The sequence below is a fragment of the Pongo abelii genome, chromosome 3 (assembly GCF_028885655.2).
Source record: "Pongo abelii isolate AG06213 chromosome 3, NHGRI_mPonAbe1-v2.0_pri, whole genome shotgun sequence".
Taxonomy (NCBI): Eukaryota; Metazoa; Chordata; class Mammalia; order Primates; family Hominidae; genus Pongo; species Pongo abelii.
Genome location: NC_071988.2, coordinates 60,961,104 through 60,979,224, shown reverse-complemented (window position 1 = coordinate 60,979,224; position 18,121 = coordinate 60,961,104). Strand labels below are relative to the sequence as shown.

General features: G+C 41.9%; 1 protein-coding gene across 7 annotated transcripts in view; it reads left to right on the top strand.

The window, feature by feature from the left end:
• The window catches only part of CRACD (capping protein inhibiting regulator of actin dynamics), a 279,184-nt gene that overhangs the window by 193,199 nt on the left and 67,864 nt on the right, over positions 1 to 18,121 (top strand). The window contains exon 1 of one of the 7 annotated variants that reach the window (XM_054553976.2): positions 1,567 to 3,024. The exons of the other annotated variants lie outside the window; for them this stretch is intronic. The gene's annotated coding sequence lies outside the window, so the exon portion shown is untranslated. Of the gene's footprint in view, positions 1 to 1,566; positions 3,025 to 18,121 lie in introns of those variants that run through there. 7 annotated transcript variants of the gene reach the window in all.

Sequence of the window (18,121 nt, the reverse complement as noted above, 5' to 3'; positions counted from 1 at the left end):
TTTTAATTTTTGTGGATACATAGTAGGTGTATATATTTATGGGGTACATAAGATGTTTTGACATGGGTGTGCAATGTGAAATAAGCATCATGGAGAATGGGGTACCCATCCCCTCAAGCATTTATCCTTTGAGTTACAAACAATCCAACTACACTCTTTAAGTTATTTAAGAATGTACGATTAATGTTACTGACTATAGTCACCCTATTGTACTTTCAAATAGTAGGTCTTATTCATTCTTTCTAACTATTTTTTGTACCAATTAACCATCCCCCTCTCCCTCAAAGCCCCTTACTACCCTTCCCGGCCTCTGGAACCATGCTTCTACTCTCTATGTCCCTGAGTTCAAAGATAGTATATATTTAAATTGATCCAAAAGTCTTCCAAAGACTTTTCTTTTTCTCTTTTGCTGGGAGACAGGAGGATTGTCTTACTGGGAAAATGGGAGACTACCTGAGATTCAGGACCACCTTATGTTGGTTTCTAGTCTAACATTCTGGGAACTGGAGAAGATTCTGAAGGCAGAAGTATAGAGTGTGAAACAGGGAGTAGCCCTGGCTCCCATCAAAATTTACATAATGAAGGTTCCCTAAAACCAGGAGGGCAGTTCATATGCTGGCAATGATGTTACAGGCCTGATAATGATCCCCAGAATTTTGGTGTGAGCACCTGGGTGACTTCACCATTTTGTGAAGTAATCATAAGGTGTTACACGTTTAGGAAACAACATGATGGGTTTAGTTTTAGACATACGGAGATACCTACGGACATCCAAGTAGAGGTCCAGGCTACAGATCCAAAGCTTATATTGGCTTTTGATATAGATGTATTTTTTACTTTATTGCTGAAATTCAGCTAGTATATGTCAGGGTGGCTGTATCAGTTGGTAAAATTCTGAAATACCCTGTACTCATTGATAAATGGTCATTTCCTTCAGACTCCCAAGTGCCTCCCATTTCCCACACACTAGCTGTTCTAACCCTTCTTGGGATACCCCCATACCACCCTACGGTCCGTGATGAAAGGGTTAATACCTGGCCCAGAAGTGGGCGTCCAAGACCCTGCCCAGCCCTGTGGCTGTCCTGTCTGCTCTGTTTGTTAAAGTTTTGAATATAACTCCTGCTCACAAATCTTGAAGGTGGAACACATTTCCCACATAGCCATGTGCTTAGTCTGTTTCATAATCTTCCACAAATCCCATCCTAAGCTGCCCTTCCAGTCTAATTGATATCTCTCCTAAGTGCCCTCTGCTGCAGGCAGCATTAATTACCCACTGCTCCCTGACTCCCTGCATTTTCTCACCTTCATTTCTTTGTGCTAATTTCTCAAAATTTTCTCTGATTTCCAAATATTCTGTGTTTTTTTCATCTTTCAGGGCCAATTCATTTTCCCTTCTACAAGAAAGCTGCCTTCATCTAGAAATGTTCATTCCATCCTTGAAATAACCACCCCCTTCTCATGGAGTATATCACTTCCTATCTTATTTAATACATTAGGAATATATTACATTATCTTAGTATTTTCTATGAAGTCTTTCTCCTAGTGGATAGGTAATAAATAATTGTTGAATGAATTTAAGTATGAATCTAAATCAAAAGACTCTCTACCAGTTACCATTGGTCTATGGTTGCTAGCAATTTTATCACTTCTTTAGAATGTCTAATCTCAGAATCCCTGAAAATCTCCCTGGCTGTGATACCTATGGTATCTTTTGTCACATGCCAAAAAAACAAAACTAAACAACAATAACCAAGAGCAAACAAATGCAGAAATATTTACTGGTTTTCTGAACTAAAGCCTTTGGTACGTTCAGTTGTGTTTTAGTCATCTCTCTTTAATGTAAAATGGTAAAAGTGATTTTCCATTTCCTGCACTGACTTTAATTAATCTTCCAGAAATGCTGGAACAGAGCTTTTCTAAGGAGTGTTGCACTGTTTGTTCTACTGCAGCAAATCAAGCTCCTATTGTAACACTGGTGGCATAGGATGAATCATCGCTTTGGCTGGAACAAACTGTTTCCTGAAGTCAGATACAAGAGCAGAATACCTAATGGTACCTTAGTACCTATATTCTGTCTCAAACACTCAGTTCCCCTATTGCCCCTCATTGAAGTAAAGGAAAAATCGAACTTCCAATGTTTGGTTGAGGTAGCAAATAATTTGCACTCAAGGTCACTGGCATGTAAACAGATTTTATTCTTCTTGTAAACATTGAATTGCTTTTTCTCTCTCTTCTTTTACATAAGATTCAAGCAAAATGTAGACTATGTTATGTACCGTGCCTCGTCTGTTTTATAAAGAAGCACTGTCTGGTATTTGCCCTAGGTAGATACTGATGGGGAGGAGGATGAGCAGGAGGCATTGGCCACAGCCTGAAGGGTACCTAAGGCTGTGATTTCGAGCCCCAACCTACTGGCCTGCGCTGTCAGCCAGCTCTCATGATACGCAGTGCGGTTCTCAGCGAATCTTTGTCAGATGTGAGGGAAGAGACACTTCCTTGAGTTGCCATTTTTCTATCCTCTGAAAGTAGAAAGTGCTGAATGGAACTAAAGCTTCTCGTCTCTGCCCTCTCATCTCCCTCCTTTTTAATTGATATCTTCTAGTGAAAAGATTATATATCTTCACATGGGGCCTTAGGTGGAAGGTGATTACAAGTGAGGTTACTTGCTGTGCCTGTAACTGCAGGGTCGGGAGGGATGCATGCACAATCACAGGGTGGGCAGTTGAGCTCCTTCACACAGGGGTTCTCAGAGCAACTGTCAGGGCAGAATCCTGGGTTGGATCCCCCATTGGCCGTTTTTTCCTTACTGGAATTAGAACTATGTCCAAAGCCAATCTAACAGTACCTGCACTCACCTGACTCATACTGTAGGAGCTTTTTGTCATAACATACCAAGTGCCCTACTGAGCTTCTACATGGGTCATGCACACTCCCATGGCATGGTGTCTCTGAGGGGGGATAATTTACCAGATGGAAGAATCTCATGTTTGATTGGGAAACTGTAGGCTTCAGGCAGCCCAGAAGGTAAGTGTATGGAATGTAAAGAAAAGGCCCAGTACTTGCCCTCTGAAATTGGGAAATGGGGAAAGAAACAGGCATCTGTTGTCACCCTAATGACATCAGAGTATGGCTTGCAGCTTCCTGCCTTCATGGCAGCAGTTTTCTAAGACAGTGAATCCCCCAACATTGTTATTAGTAGTACTTAGGTACTGGTATCAGTGCTAGTACTGGTATGGCTAGTACTAAGAATCAGTACTTGGGTACTGCTGTTAGTACTTAGATACTGAAAAAAGTTCGAGTACATTCATAGTTGGCCCTTTGTAAGTCATTCTCTCCTACACTTTTGTAAGCTTTGTTGAATGTGAGACAGAGTTGTGGTATTGCTAGGACAAGGGAGTTGCAAATAATCCAAGCTTTGAGCTCTGTGATCATCCTCTGTCATGGGGTTGTGGGAGAAGCAAGGCTAAAACCCACTGTGGCATGAGACCCTCTTGCACACTACACCCTCTCCTTCTGCCGTATAAGCTAAGAGTTGGGGCCCAGGTGTAGACTGTATCTTTTGAAGCTCTTGAGTCTGTCTTACCAGATCAGTCTTGCATGGTGAAGCAGTATTCTTATGATAGTCTTTTCTTGCCCTGGCTTTATTTCTTCTGTTAGGAGTAATTGATGATATATTAGCTACTTTTCCAGCTGTGTGATTTGGCAGTGGTTGAGTGGCAGCTGATAGTAACTCAGGAATCTAAAGAAAAGTCCACTTTGGCTTTCAGAGTTACATAAAGGATCTCTGCCTTCCTCTCTTCCAGTAGTTGGCAGCCTTCCAGTTAATAAATAGGAGAGAAAACTCACCTAGAGAATTCTGTTGTGAGCTGGGCACGGTGGCTTACGCCTGTAATCCCAGCACTTTGGGAGGCTGAGGCAGGTGGATCACCTGAGGTCAGGAGTTCAAGACCAGCCTGGCCAGCAGGGCAAAACCCCGTCTCTACGAAAAATACAAAAATTAGCCAGGCGTGTTGCTGTATGCCTATAATCCCAGCTACTCAGGAGGCTGAGGCAGGAGAATCACATAAACCCGGGAGCGGGAGGTTGCAGTGAGCCAGGATTGCACCACTGCACTCTAGCCTGGGCAACAGAGTGAGACTCCATCTTACAGAAAAAAAAAAAAAAGAGAGAGAGAGAATCCTATTGTGAAGCCTGGGAGTGGACTTTGCATGGGATGCCTCATACTTACAGTACTCCACAGTATTTTATCAAGATAAATAACATGGGAGAGTGAATTCTACGAGGCTGAAGATTCCGTATGGTATACCCAAGGAAATGAATAAAACATCACAGCAGCACCAGAATGTGGAATGAATCTTTCCAGTGGTGGGACTGTGGGATCCCACTAGAGAATACTCAGCTTATCATTTCCAATACAGGCTCTTCTTACAAACTAGCAGCATTATTTGTTTCCCACTGAAGAATCAGGAGTGTTGCAGAGAACAGCACGTGCAATTTGTCTTCAGAGAGCTTCCTTCATTCAAGTGGTTAGAAAATATTTCTCAAAATAATTTGTTCTGAGTCAGAGCTGACATCTTACTATGGAAAAATACACATTTGAGGGACCTGGTTGTCGCTCATACCTGGAAAACACTGTTTTAAACTTTTAGTAATTAATCTGCTCACTTTTGGTGAGCTAGAACTAAAACTCAGCCAGCTAAGTATTTATTAAGTGCCTACTTTGCTCCCATCGTAATTAGGTAGGTCATAGGCATAGATTTTTAAAAATTAAGATGCCATCAAGGCTCAATGCATTATTTACAGGCAATAAATCTTACCAGAATACGAGGCACCTGCCTTGGCAGTTATCTTCCAGAGACTATGAAAGCCTCCATCTCCACAGAGACCCCTTGGAGTATTTTGGAGAAAGGGAGATGCCTCCCTGAGCCTATCTATTTGCTCTTTACCCCAGAGCCTTGCACCCACCTGCCGAGTTTTGTGTCGTTATTAGGAAATAGTTTGGTTTCTGGCCATCTTAGAAAAAAGGAAAATTCCTTGTCTTATGGTTCTTTGAACTGTAATTTAAAATTGTATGTGTGCCTGTTACTGCCTTTGTATCTGATCTATTACAAACATTACTAGTTTATGTGTTTGTCCAGAATTGTAGGCAACTTGCAGGAGAGTTAACATTGTTTTCTCACTATCCAGAATACTGCCATCTGCCAGTGAGAGCTAATATGTCCTGGGATTTGGGTAAAACCAGATAAAGAAACCTTATTCCATCTTCGAAGTAAATCTGAATTGCCCTGTAAAATATCTAAAGCTCTTTAACTTTCCTTCTCATTATGTACTTCCTAATATTCTTTTTCCTCTTTATGTTTTTCTTTCTCACATTTTGATTCTCTATATCCCACTATTCTCCTTTCCTTTTCCTCTTCCTAATTTCGTTTCTCTTTTTCGATAATAAGTAACAAATGCCATATGTCAAAACATACCCATTCATTAATTTTAAAAAATTTCTTTTTTTCTCTTGCTCCATCATTGGTATCTAATAAAACATTTCTTAATACTAGCTAGCAATATAATAACTAATATTTTTGCTGGATGTTCTGCTAGGTGCTTTATATACCATATCTAATTTATTCCTTACAAGTCAATAAGCTGTGTATTATTATCACTCCTATTTTACAAACAAGAGAGCAGAAACTTAACAGATTATGGAACTTGCCCAAAGTCTCATAGCTAGTAAGGGAATTGAGACTCAGAACCAATGTCTACCTCCAGAGCTCAAATGCCTTGCAAAGAATGAGCTCTCAATCTAGTAGTGTCCCCAAGACACACTTTCGAAATGCAGCAAAATGGTTAAGAGCATGGTACTTGGAATTAGACAGACTTGGTTTGAATCTCAGCACTGCCAGGGATTAACTGTGTAACAATGGGGAAATCATTTTACCTCTCTGAGCTTCCATTTTCTATCTATAAAACATGGAAAATAATACCTCACAGAGTGGTTGTGAGGTATTACATGTAAAACCTTAAGCCTGGCACATGGCCAAAGTTTAATAGAGTTTACTAATATTACTATCTATGGAAAAAATAGTATTTGTTCCCCTTGCAACGAACTTCATTTAATTACAAGCATATTTTGAAATAACTGTCCTCAGTAACCATTGGGAATTTTTCCTTGATCTAAAGATTCCTTGAATCCATTCATGTCTTCATCCTACACAGCTGCTGGCGGTTAGTAACAAGTTCTGGAATTTCCCACATGATGTATGAAGGAGCATAATATAGTGCTTCCATTTAATGGTGCCAGAATCGTTTTCTTCCATCTTTTACTTAATACCCTGGTGGCATATCAATACTTTGGATATTTGGTCTAGGAAGGGAAGCCCTGAAAAACTGATAGAGAGGAATAAAGTATGCCTTGACCGCCTCAGTCTTCTGGTCTCAGCGCCTGCCTGGTCAAGTGTGTAGGCATCAGGCTTAGAGTTGAGAGGCCTGGTTTCTTCACTCATTTGGCATCTAACCTTGTTCAGTTAGCTTAACTTCTCTGGTCTCACGTAGCAATCAAACAGTGGGTTCACTGTCACTTCCAGCTCCTTAAAATTGATATTTGAAAAGCACTCGAAAAGTTTCAGGTGATGCAATTCAGCAGAGATGTGTCTGGTGTGTGCAGAGTTTATTTCCTTTAGCCCAGGCCAGAATTTTATGTTGAAAGTGAAGCATATATGAAAAATAAAGCATAATACTTTCTTAAAGTTCCACCCCAAATTATGAGTATTTAGGTTATGCTCAAAACCAAGTTCTGTGGCCACTAAGGCTCATGTTTAATAAAGCGTTCTTTTTTCCTTAATTGAGAAGTGGAAGATTTTGTGAAACTCTGGTAGAGTTTTGGTACTTGAGAAGCAAAATGATCAAAGCCAAAGTTGAGATCTCAGCAGTATGAACATCAGCTCTGGCTTTGGCAATGTCAGAGAGCTTATTTAATCGCTCTGGCAGCTCTCAGCTTGTTTTTGCACGCAGTGCTTCCGCTTCATTTAGGCAGAGTGACTGCCACATGTGCAATGGAGTGTAGATAAATAGTTGTTGACTCTTGCATCTAAATGCCTAACTTACTGGGAAATGTGGCCATTTTTCTTGATCAGTATTTCTCAAATATTTCTTACTTGATCCAGAGCAAGAAATGTGTTTTATATCAGAACATATGTATGTGTAAAGTTGTGTATATGTACGTGTATAAACCGCAAACAGAATTATCAAGAAGTAGTACCAACATTATGTTGTATTTTACTCTATTATCTTCTTTTCTATTATACTTAGTGTTATTAAGCAATTTTGGTCATGACCCACTAAATTGATTGCACGGTTCACTAAATGGGCTATCACCCACTATTTGAAGAACACCGGCCTTAAGATTCCTCTTAGTTCAAAAAACCACTTTACTTATCTGGGCTTTACATACTCTCAAGGAAAAATTTCACGCACTCTTCCAGTTCACTCCAGCTACACACACATACCACCATCACAACCATCTCTAACACCACCAAACTCTTTGAATGCCTAGGTAGAGATAACTCCATCAGCTGCTACCAGGGATTTTTTTTTCCCCTAACAGGCTCCAACTTCTTAAACGAGGCCAGAATTAGGAAAACTGAATTGTGAAAAGCAGCATACTCTCCTCCTAACTTTCTGTGGGTTCACTGGCATCAGGAACTCAAGAATTTCTGTGCTATGCCAGTGCCAGCTCAAGGCTATAGTATTGACTGTAGGACTGCAGTAAATACTCATTGGCTAGCCATAGTCCCAGATCTGCACTGAATAGAGTGGAAACAGGGATCTTGTGAAGGTAGTGTTGAATAGCACTGGTGATCCATAGATAGGCTGAGTTTAGCATGCAGGATATAAAGTTACAGGATTACTGGAGCAGGAGTCCAGTCAGAGTGCATATTCCTCAATACACACAACACCAAGAAAAGCAAACAGACAAACACAGCTTAGCACAGTCTGGATATACTGGGGCAGAATTGGTCAGTGACTGAAGCTGTGTCTTTGTATCATTGGCTTATAAGTCCAAGGCTGTCTGAGGCATGACTTTGCCCCTAAGAGTAGAACCTCAGGACTTAAAAGGAACCCTGAGTGGTTCGTGTAATTCCCTGATGCCTTAGAAGTGTGTCTGAAGGCAGGCTCACATATTTTGTGCAGATTTGAGGTTCACATGTTAGTCATTCTTCTCAGAAAACCTCACTGGGCCTGACCCCAGGGTAGCAGTGGGATGACAGGGGTTGGGGATTCGGATTATAAGACTGTGACCTATTCATTCTCCATGAGCATCTTCTTCCCTAGGAGTAGAGACCTGCATTCTGACCTAAAGAGGAGACATGAAACGACTTGGCTCTCTTTTAGCAACTTACAGACCATACTCTGGCCTCTCCCAGGCCCTGAAGATCATTTATTTTGCAAAATAAGCCACAGTAATAACACCACTAGCAAAATTTGGCTAACAAACCAGGAATGGAGAAAACATAACGCATGTAATTAATAGGTAATTGATAAAGTTATAAGTTTTATGAGCCAGATATGTTCTAAACTTTCTTAGTTTTTTAAAGAACCAGTTCATAGAATTTATATCTAGGATGGACCTTTGATAGTTCAGTCACCTCATTTTGCAGATATGGGAACGGAGGTCCTAAGAAGCTAGAAAATGGCAGAGGTGGCCAAGCCCAGATCTTTAAGACTCCAGGGCTTGTTTCCCCACGCCTCACGGTCTCTTCAGGTAAAAAGGATTTCTCCTCATTGCTAAGAAATAGTACACAAAAATGTCATCGTTTGAGCCACTGTTCATGGACTCAGCGATGTTAAAAGCAAAAACCAAAACAACAAAGCAAAAGCAAAAAACAGAACAACAAAGCAAAACCAAAAAACACAGCAATAGTTGCCCAAAGGGGCTGCATTTAGGTCATAGAAATTTGAACCATAATGTGTGTGCTTCAGATTTCATGAGATTTCCTGGTGCCAGCTGTGGGGCTCCTGTGGCTGTCTTTGAGGACTTTGGACAGTGAAGGGTTGCATAGCTAACACGTGCATTCCTAAGTCACCTGTCACCATAGAGCCCAGATTATATCACAAAAGTAGTTTCCAACCATAAAAGAACAAAGGACAGCTCTGGGTTTTTTTCCTTTACTCCTACATCACATGAGTCAGTGGTCACTATTCAAAGAGGCAACACGTCCAAGATATGGGTGGAAACTTCAATCACTGACCCTTTGAATCTCAGAATTGGAAGGTCATCTGTTCCACCAGTATCTGGTGCATGAGTTAATTGAAAGATTCTGCAGAACATGTAGCAATTGTATCTCTTTTGTCTCCCCAGAATAGGACCATGCCAGCGGGAATCTATTACTGGTCTGAGCTATTGTCTAAGATTTAGTCTGGGAAAGAGGAATGTGGTCAGAGGACAGTGATTGTCACAAGGCTGTTTCATCTACATGTAGTGCTCTCCAATGAGAGCAGAATAAGAAGCCAAAAGACATAAACTGTGTCAGTGCAATGGAGTAAGTCTAGGATCAAGGAAGAATAGCCAGACAGGACTGTCCCACCCAGTCTGGAATCCTGAGACAGACTATAGAATTTCATTAAAAATCTTTTAAAGCAGAGTTTTGTGGGTTTTTTTTTTTTTCTATTCTCAGGTATCATATCAGTGTAGCACTATTCACAGATCGGCACAGAGGACAAAGTGACTTCTTATTATTTTCCTCAACCATCTGAACACTAAGGTTTTCATTCTGCTACCTCTTGGGTTTGTACTTCATGGATCTCATCTATTCAATAAGCAATCAAGCACTTTGCAATGGGTCCAGGGAAGGTTAGTGTCACTTTGACCCTGGCCCACTTCCCACTGGCACCATCTAGAACCCCTGCTAAACTTGTCAAGAACTGATACTCGCATAGTAGAACTAGTGACTTCTGCCCTACGTCTCTAAGAGCTTTTAGATACTCCAGCATGGTTTGAGAATTTGACTTTAAACTCACCTTTTATCCAGCAGGAACTATTACTGAACCTGCCCCTAGCTTTAAAAAAAAAAAAAGATCAGCTGGCTGCGGTGGCTTACGCCTGTAATCCCAGCACTTCGGGAGGCTGAGGTGGGCGGATCATGAGGTCAGGATTTTGAGACCAGCCTGGCCAACATGGTGAAACCCCATCTCTACTAAAAATACAACAAAAAAATAATAACTAGGAGTAGTGGCAGGCACCTATAGTCCCAGCTACTCGGGAGACTGAGGCAGGCGAATCACTTGAACCCAGGAGGCGGAAGTTGCAGTGAGCCAAGATTGTGCCACTGCACTCCAGCCTAAGTGACAGAGCGAGACTCCATCTCAAAAAAAAAAACAAAAAATGCTAAAAATTGGCCAATCAAATCATTTCGAAATCTATAACTAAACAGTTATTTAATTAACCTGTATTGAGTCTCTGTATTATCAATAATTACTACAATTTTTCTCATGATTTCTAGCTAACTGATTAGCCCATTTGCAGTTAAACCAGTGATAGCCACAAAAGTTACTAAATGTCCTTGCCTCAGCAATCCTCAATAAACACTCTTTTCTTCAGGGCTCATTTCTGGTTTATCAGCACCATTCTGCTGTCAATTTAATGAAGGCACTAATGTAAAGACACAGAAACCTTGAAATTTTTAACAGTTCATGGTTGAAAGAGTACCAAATGGAGACACTGACTCTTTAAAAAAAAAAAAAAAATCACTTAGCTTGTTTTTAAAAGAAATCAGTGACAATGCAATAATATCACAGAGGCCACAAACTTGCAAACATGATGCCTGGACCTGCTGAGAAGAAAGTAGCAATTACATATTGGTAAGACCTGTACTGGCCAAAAGATGAGAAATAAATCCCACTAAATTTTACGGGCCATCCATGTCAGTGAAATTTCTAGGGGTCTAGGGCTGTGAGGCATGTTGAGATGTCCCTTCTAAGGTGAAAGATAAGTTGTTGCATCTGACCTCTCCTTTTAACCAGAAGAAAAGCATCATGTCTGGTGGCTTTTCTTTGGATTTTGGAGGCAAAGTATTTCTCATTTGTGTGTGTTACTTTGGCCCGTTTATCTTCCAAAAAGCTGCTCATTTTGAATAGGGCCCAGGACAAGAGAATGTTCTGCAACAGGTCCAGACTGCTGTTCAAGTTGCTCTGCCATTTGGGCCATATGACCCAGCAAATCCAATGTTGCTTGAAGGGTCCTGGCTGATAGGGATGCTGTTTGGAGTACTTGGCTGGCCCCTGATTCACAGCTCACACACTTAGAATTTTGGAGCAAAACTCTGCCATCCTCTGTAGATAACTACTGGTATGGTTTGGCTATGTCCCTACCCAAATCTCATCTTGAATTGTAGCACCCATAATTCCAACATGTTGTGGGAGGGACCCATTGGAAGATAATTGAATCACGGGGGCGGGTCTTTCCCATGCTGTTCTTGTGATAGTAAATAAGTCTCAAGAGATCAGATGGTTTTATAAAAGGGAGTTGCCCTGCACAAGCTCTCTTCTCTTGTCTGCCACCATGTGAGATGTGACTTTCACCTTCTGCCATGATTGTGAGGCCTCCCCAACCCCATGGAACTGTAGTCCATTAAACTCTTTCTTTTGTAAATTGCCCAGTCTTGTGTATGTCTTTATCAGCAACATGAAAACAAACTAATACAACTACTCTCCTTTTAGGAAACAGCTTTGGCCTGGTTATGAATATGAATAGAAACTGAATGCTTAACCATGGGCCACCAAGTTTCCATGAAGCCTGAGCTGTCTACTGTGAACTGGTCATTGTCTGACCCACTACACCATGAAGTTAGGAATGTACAGCAGTACTCCATCATCAAATGGAAGTGGTGTATACATGAGATGTGGCTTGAGCAGGCCCTGAGGGCACATTTAAGCTGAATAGGAAGTGGCCCAAATGCCCATGGTCCTCATTCTTGCTACATTACCTTCTTTCTCTCAGCCCATATCTGTGGAATGTAAACCAAAAATAAAATTCTAAGTCCCCCAACAGATTGAATGGACCCCTTCTTGGCCAAGGGCATTCCAAAGTAAACCTGAAAAACTAGTTCAGGCCATTATGGGAAGGTGGGGGGGAGGGGGTCAGTCATACCTCATTATACCTTTCTCCCTTTGGAATTCAGGCACAACTGACCAGCGTTAACATTAAAACAGAGATCTTAAGACTGATGGAACAGACTCTTTGAGGCAATAAGATACATTACAAAATAACAGGTAGCAGGCTCTGAAAGAAATGGAAGTATTTTACCCTGCAGTATATTTTGATGTTCTTTTTTTTTTTTTTTTTTGAGATGGAGTCTCACTCTGTCACCCAGTCTGGAGTGCAGTGGTGCAATCTCGGCTCACTGCAACCTCCACCTCCTGGGTTCAAGCAATTCTCATGTTTCAGCCTCCCAAGTAGCTGGTATTACAGGTGCCCACCACCATGCCTGGCTAATTTTTATATTTTTAGTAGAAATGAGGTTTCGCCACACTGGCCAGGCTGGTCTCAAATTCCTGACCTCAGGTGATCCACCTGCCTTGGCCTCCTAAAGTGCTGGGATTACAGGCGTGAGCCACCGTGCCTGGCCTTGATGTATTTTTTAATGGCCCTGTGGGCTGGGTGCAGTGGCTAACACCTGTAGTCAGCACTTTGTGAGGCTGAGGCAGGAGGATTGCTTGCACCCAAGAGTTTGAGACCAGCCTGGGCAGCATAATGAGACCTTGTCTCTACAAAAAAAAAAAAAATTAGCTGGGCTTGGTGGCACACATCTCTAGTCCCAGCTACTCCAGAGGCTGAGGTGAGAGGATTGCTTGAGCTCAGGAGGTCAAGGCTGCAGTAAGTCGTGATTGTGCTACCACATGCATAAAGTGTAAAGCCCTGCAAAACTGTCTCTTGTGGGGGAAACATAGTAGATCTTCCAGGTCTTTTTCTGATTCAGGAGAGATTAACTAAGAGTCTGGTACCTTTTTAAGTCTGATAAGAAACATTGGCCGGCCATGGTGGCTCACGCCTATAATCCCACCACTTTGGAAGGCCAAGGCAGGCAGATCACAAGGTCAAGAGATCGAGACCATCCTGGCCAACATGGTGAAACCCCGTCTCTACTTAAAATACAAAAATTAGCCGGGCATGGTGGCGCGCACCTGTAGTCCCAGCTACTTGGGTGGCTGAGGCATGAGAATCGCTTGAACCCGGGAGGCGGAGGTTGCAGTGAGCCTAGATCGCACCACTGCACTCCAGCCTGGCGACAGAGTGAGACTCCATCTCAAAAAAAAAAAAAAAAAAAAAAAAGAAAAAAGAAAAGAAACATTTACCATCTAGTCTATGAGGAGGTTTCATCTGCATAAGAAGAAACTTGGCCTCTACAACTCCTTATCTTAACCCAGACATTCCTTTCTATTGATTCCAAGACTTTAGATAATAACTTAACTCAACCAATTGCCAGTCAGAAAATCTTTGAATCCACCTATGACCTGAAGGCACCTCCCCACTTTGAGTTGTCTGCCTTTCCAGACCAAACCAATGTGCACTTTTAATGTATTGATTGATGTCTGCTTGTAACTTCTAAAATGTATAAAATCAAGCTGTAACCCAACCAGCTTGGCCACATGTTCTCAGCACCTCCTGAGGCTTTGTCATGAGCATGTTCTTAACCTTGGCAAAATAAACTTCTAAATTGATTGAGACTTGTCTCAGATACTTTTTGGTTTGCAGGCCTTGTGGGGAGTTCCCTATGTCTAGTTGACTGAGGGAGAGAAAACTCAGGCCTCTTTAAAGTTGGTTCTGCACAATAATGCAGGCACCACCCAAAAGCGATAATGCTGTAGCCCCATTCTGAGACAGCTCTGAAGGACAGTGGTGAAGGGAAATCCCCCCAGTAGGTAGAGCTTTGAGCAGTGCATCTGATTGTTCATTTTGCTTGGAAGGAAAAATGACCAGAGGTACAAATCTATACCAATTCATAGACTGGGTAGTCAGAGATTTGGAAGGAATACAATTGGAAAATTGTGACAGAAAGGTCTTTGGGAAGAGGTATGTGGATAGATCTCTCTGAATGGGCAAAGAATTTTAAGATATTTGTGTCCCATATAATGTTCACCAAAATATTACCCAACCATATATGCTCTAAGTCTGAATCCAGTATATGGCACTCTTTCTCTCATAGTCAGGATTCATGGGTCTGCAACTAAAATGCAGATTCAGTCACTCACACTCTTGTTCAATTAACAAGAGCGAGTCTGGTATAAAGAAAGTGACTTTATTCCAAAGCTTAGCTTAGGGGAAGAGGTACAAGCTCCTGCCTTTAAAGGTACTGCTTCACTTTTGGGGCAAAAAACAGGGGCTTTTAAAGGGGGACTTGGCATGAATGGCATGCAGGGGAGGGAGCAAGCAGATGTGGGGTCTGCATGACTCACTTCATCTACCGGATGGTCAAGCTGGCACCATTGTGGGCAGAGCTAGGTTGTAAGGGGGCTGTTGCCTTGAGATCCTCTCTAGGTGGGAGAGAATTCCGTTGAGGGCACACTTCAGGTTGTAAATTGACTGCTGTCTCTTGAGGCCGTCTCCTGGTGGGAGAGTTCCAATTCTGGAGCTTCTAAGTAAGCGCATAGATAAGCTTGCCCTGTAGGGAGTGCCTGGTGAGGGGAAGGTAAAGGTTATAACTCACTTCTAAAGCACTAAGTATGAGGTGGGGAACAGGGGGAAAGGAGGAAAAAGAAAAGAAGTTATTTAAAAACATAACTCATTCTCTTTCTCTTAGAAAAATAGAGTACTTGGTTACAGGTCCAGGAATCAAGGGGTAGAAACAAAAGTGGCTCCGTTTACTATCACTCCAGTGATCCACTACGAAAATTTTTGTTTTCCATCCCTAGAGACTTAGTTCCAAAGGGAGGGACAGTGATTCCATTGAACTGGAAGCTGAGACAGTCATCCGACCCCTTTGGCTCCTACCTCTCAGTCAACAGGCAAAGCAGGGGGTTGCTGGACTGGCTGGGGTGATTGGTCCTGATTACTAAGGGTAAGCTGCTGCTGTACAATGGAGGTGAGGTAGAGCATGTCTAGAATACAGGAGATCCCTTAGGGCCTTTTAGCACTCCCAAGTCCTGTGATAAAATGCAACGGAAAACCATAACAATCAGAACACAATTGAGGATGACTAATGGCCCAGATTCCTCAGAGATGCGGGTTTCAGTCTTCCCACCAAGCAAAGAATCACAAGCAACTGAGTTTTTTGCAGAGGGATAGGGAATATAGAATGGTTAGCAGAGGAAGATAGCTATAAGGATCTGCCATGACCACATGACTGGTTGCAGAAGTAAGGACTCTGATAGTTATGAGTGTTTCTTCCTTATTTCATTATGAATGTGTTTGCATATATATTAACCAAACATTTTTGTTTTCTTCCCTCTGTTATCCACTTATCATCTAACATAAGATATGATAATGATAGTTAACTTTCTCTCTCAGTATTTAAGTTGCACAATATCAGAGGAGAAGTGTGAACGCCACCCAAGGACTTTGCATCCTCTTCTGGGGGAACGGGTTAGTGTGATTTCACATGTAGGTGGGATACTTGTATCATGTTAGTGAAAGGATGACTTTCTTATTGACTTTATTAAAAACTTGGAGATTAAGTATCGTTTAAGGACATGTGTATGGGTGCCAAGTTGACAAAGGGTGGAGTGTGATAATCTTTTCGATGTGTCAACTTGGCTAGGTTATAGTCCCCAGTTATTTAATGAAACTGTAATGTAGTTTAATTGAGCTCTTGTGAATGTATTTTATAGGTGTAATGAAAGTCCACAGTCAGTTGACTTTAAGTAAGGGAGATTACTTGAGATAATCTGGGTGGGCCTGATTCAATACATTGAAAGGTTAAGGCAGAGCAGAGGCTTTCCTGAGAGAATACATTTTGCCTTTGGACAGCAGCTTCAGTCCATGGCTGTGAATCCAGCCTATTCTTCCTGATAATTTTGCCCTATGGATTTCAGACTTGCCTAGCCAGGCCTTGGTGTGAGCCAACTCCTTGCAATATATCATCTGTCTGTCTGTCTTTCTATCTGTCCGTCCGTCCGTCCATCCATCCATCCATCCATCCATCCATCCATCCATCCATCCATCCATCCATCCCTCTCTCCCTCTCTACCTCCTGCTGGTTCTGTTTCTCTGAAACCCCTCAGATGTCCTTGAAAGTTTTGTTTTGTCCATCAGTGTAGCCAGCAGGGCCCAGCACTGATCCTACAGATGTTGGGTGTTCAATACTATGTGTAGAACTGGCATGATTTTAATGTGTTCAGCCTTCGTGTAGAGGTATCCTTTGCTGAGGTAGTTTGCTACCACACTGATTCTGCAAGGCGAGGTAGCAGGCAGCTCCCCTGCCAGTATTTTCCACCCAAAGTCAGTCATTGATTCACGGCACCCTCTGAAACTCAAGCGGTGGTGGAAACCGGCAGTGGAAGGAAACACAACCCACACATCTTCTAGCATGTGGGAGAAATGTGGCCAAACACTGAGGCTTCACATTAAAAATATCTCCGCCTCTGTTACTGCTTCTTTTTTTTTTTTTTTTAATTTTTTTTGAGACAGAGTCACTCTCTGTCACCCAGGCTGTAGTGCAATGGTGCAATCTCGGCAACCTCTGCTTCCCAGGTTCAAGTGACTCTCCTGCCTCAGCCTCCCGAGAAGCTTGGATTACAGGTGCCCACCACCACGCCCAGCTAATTTTTGTATTTTTATAGAATGGGGTTTTACCATGTTGGCCAGGCTGGTCTCGAACTCCTGACCTCAAGTGATCTGCCCACCTCAGCCTCCCAAAGTGCAAGGATTACAGGCGTGAGCCACCACACCTGGCCCTCTGTTACTGTTTCTAAATATTATTTTATTTCTCCTGTGAATTGTGAAACATATGTAAAAGGAGGTTCTAACAGACCATGGAAAAAGACTAGAAAAATTAAAAATTGATATGGTTTTGAGAGATGGGGGAGAAGAGGATAAGAAACAGCCAAAGAGTTGTTATTCTTATTGATAAGTCCTTGCCTAGACCTAGGTAAGTACAAACCTATTTCAGGAGATTCTATTTAGGCGCATATAGTCAGCTCTGCTATAAAGCCATATATGCATTGCTAAAAATCCACATACTTTGCAAAATCATGAAACGAAAACCACAGGGCTTATGGGGAAATGGGGAACGTAGCATTATACCCAAAAGAGTCACCATACTAAAAAGAGTCACATACTAAGAAGGATAGAAACCTAATGAAAAATGTAGCTCAGTTTTGTACATGTCAGATGGTTAAGAAATACGTCAATACAATAAATATGACACTTTGCCTTGAAAAAGTCCTGAAAAAATTTGCCTGTGGACTTGGATGTCGGAAGGGTTGCAGCTTGTGCAGTATTGTGAGGTGATGGAAGGAGAGTCATCAGAAATTGGACAGAAACCTGTAACACTGCGTGTTGATGGGCATAGGCATATTTCATAATCACTGGATACCTCAGCAATCTGAAGTATCCAGAAGATATTTGGGGTTATGTATGTATGTGTTTTGTCTTATTTCTACACACTTCAGTTCAGCTGGGTGCAGTGTTCTACATTCTCCTAGTGTAAGCTTGTCCAACCTGTGGCCTAGAGGCCGCATGCAGCCCGGAATGGCTTTGAATGCAGCCAGCCCCACACAAATTCATAAACTTTCTTAAAACATTATGAGATTTTTTTGTGATTTTTTTTTTATAGCTTATCAGCTATCGTTAGTGTTAGTGTATTTTATGTGTGGCCCAAGACAGTTCTTCTTCCAGTGTGGCCCGGGGAAACCAAAAGATTGGACACTCCTGACCTACTGTTTCTCACAGGGTGAGATAACATATACCAATCACGTTGAAACAAGTTTGCACTTTCAGAACAAGGGTGATTGCAGGACTGACTGTAGAGCATTAAGAGATCACTGTCCTTTATCTGTACTTTCAAAATCCCAAAAGTTCTTTGTAAGTTTAGCGCAAATTCATTTGTTAGCAAAGCTTAATGTGAATACTGATGTTTTCCTAAAATATTGCACTTCGATTATGAAAGTGCTGTCACAGACCCCATGAGGGTCT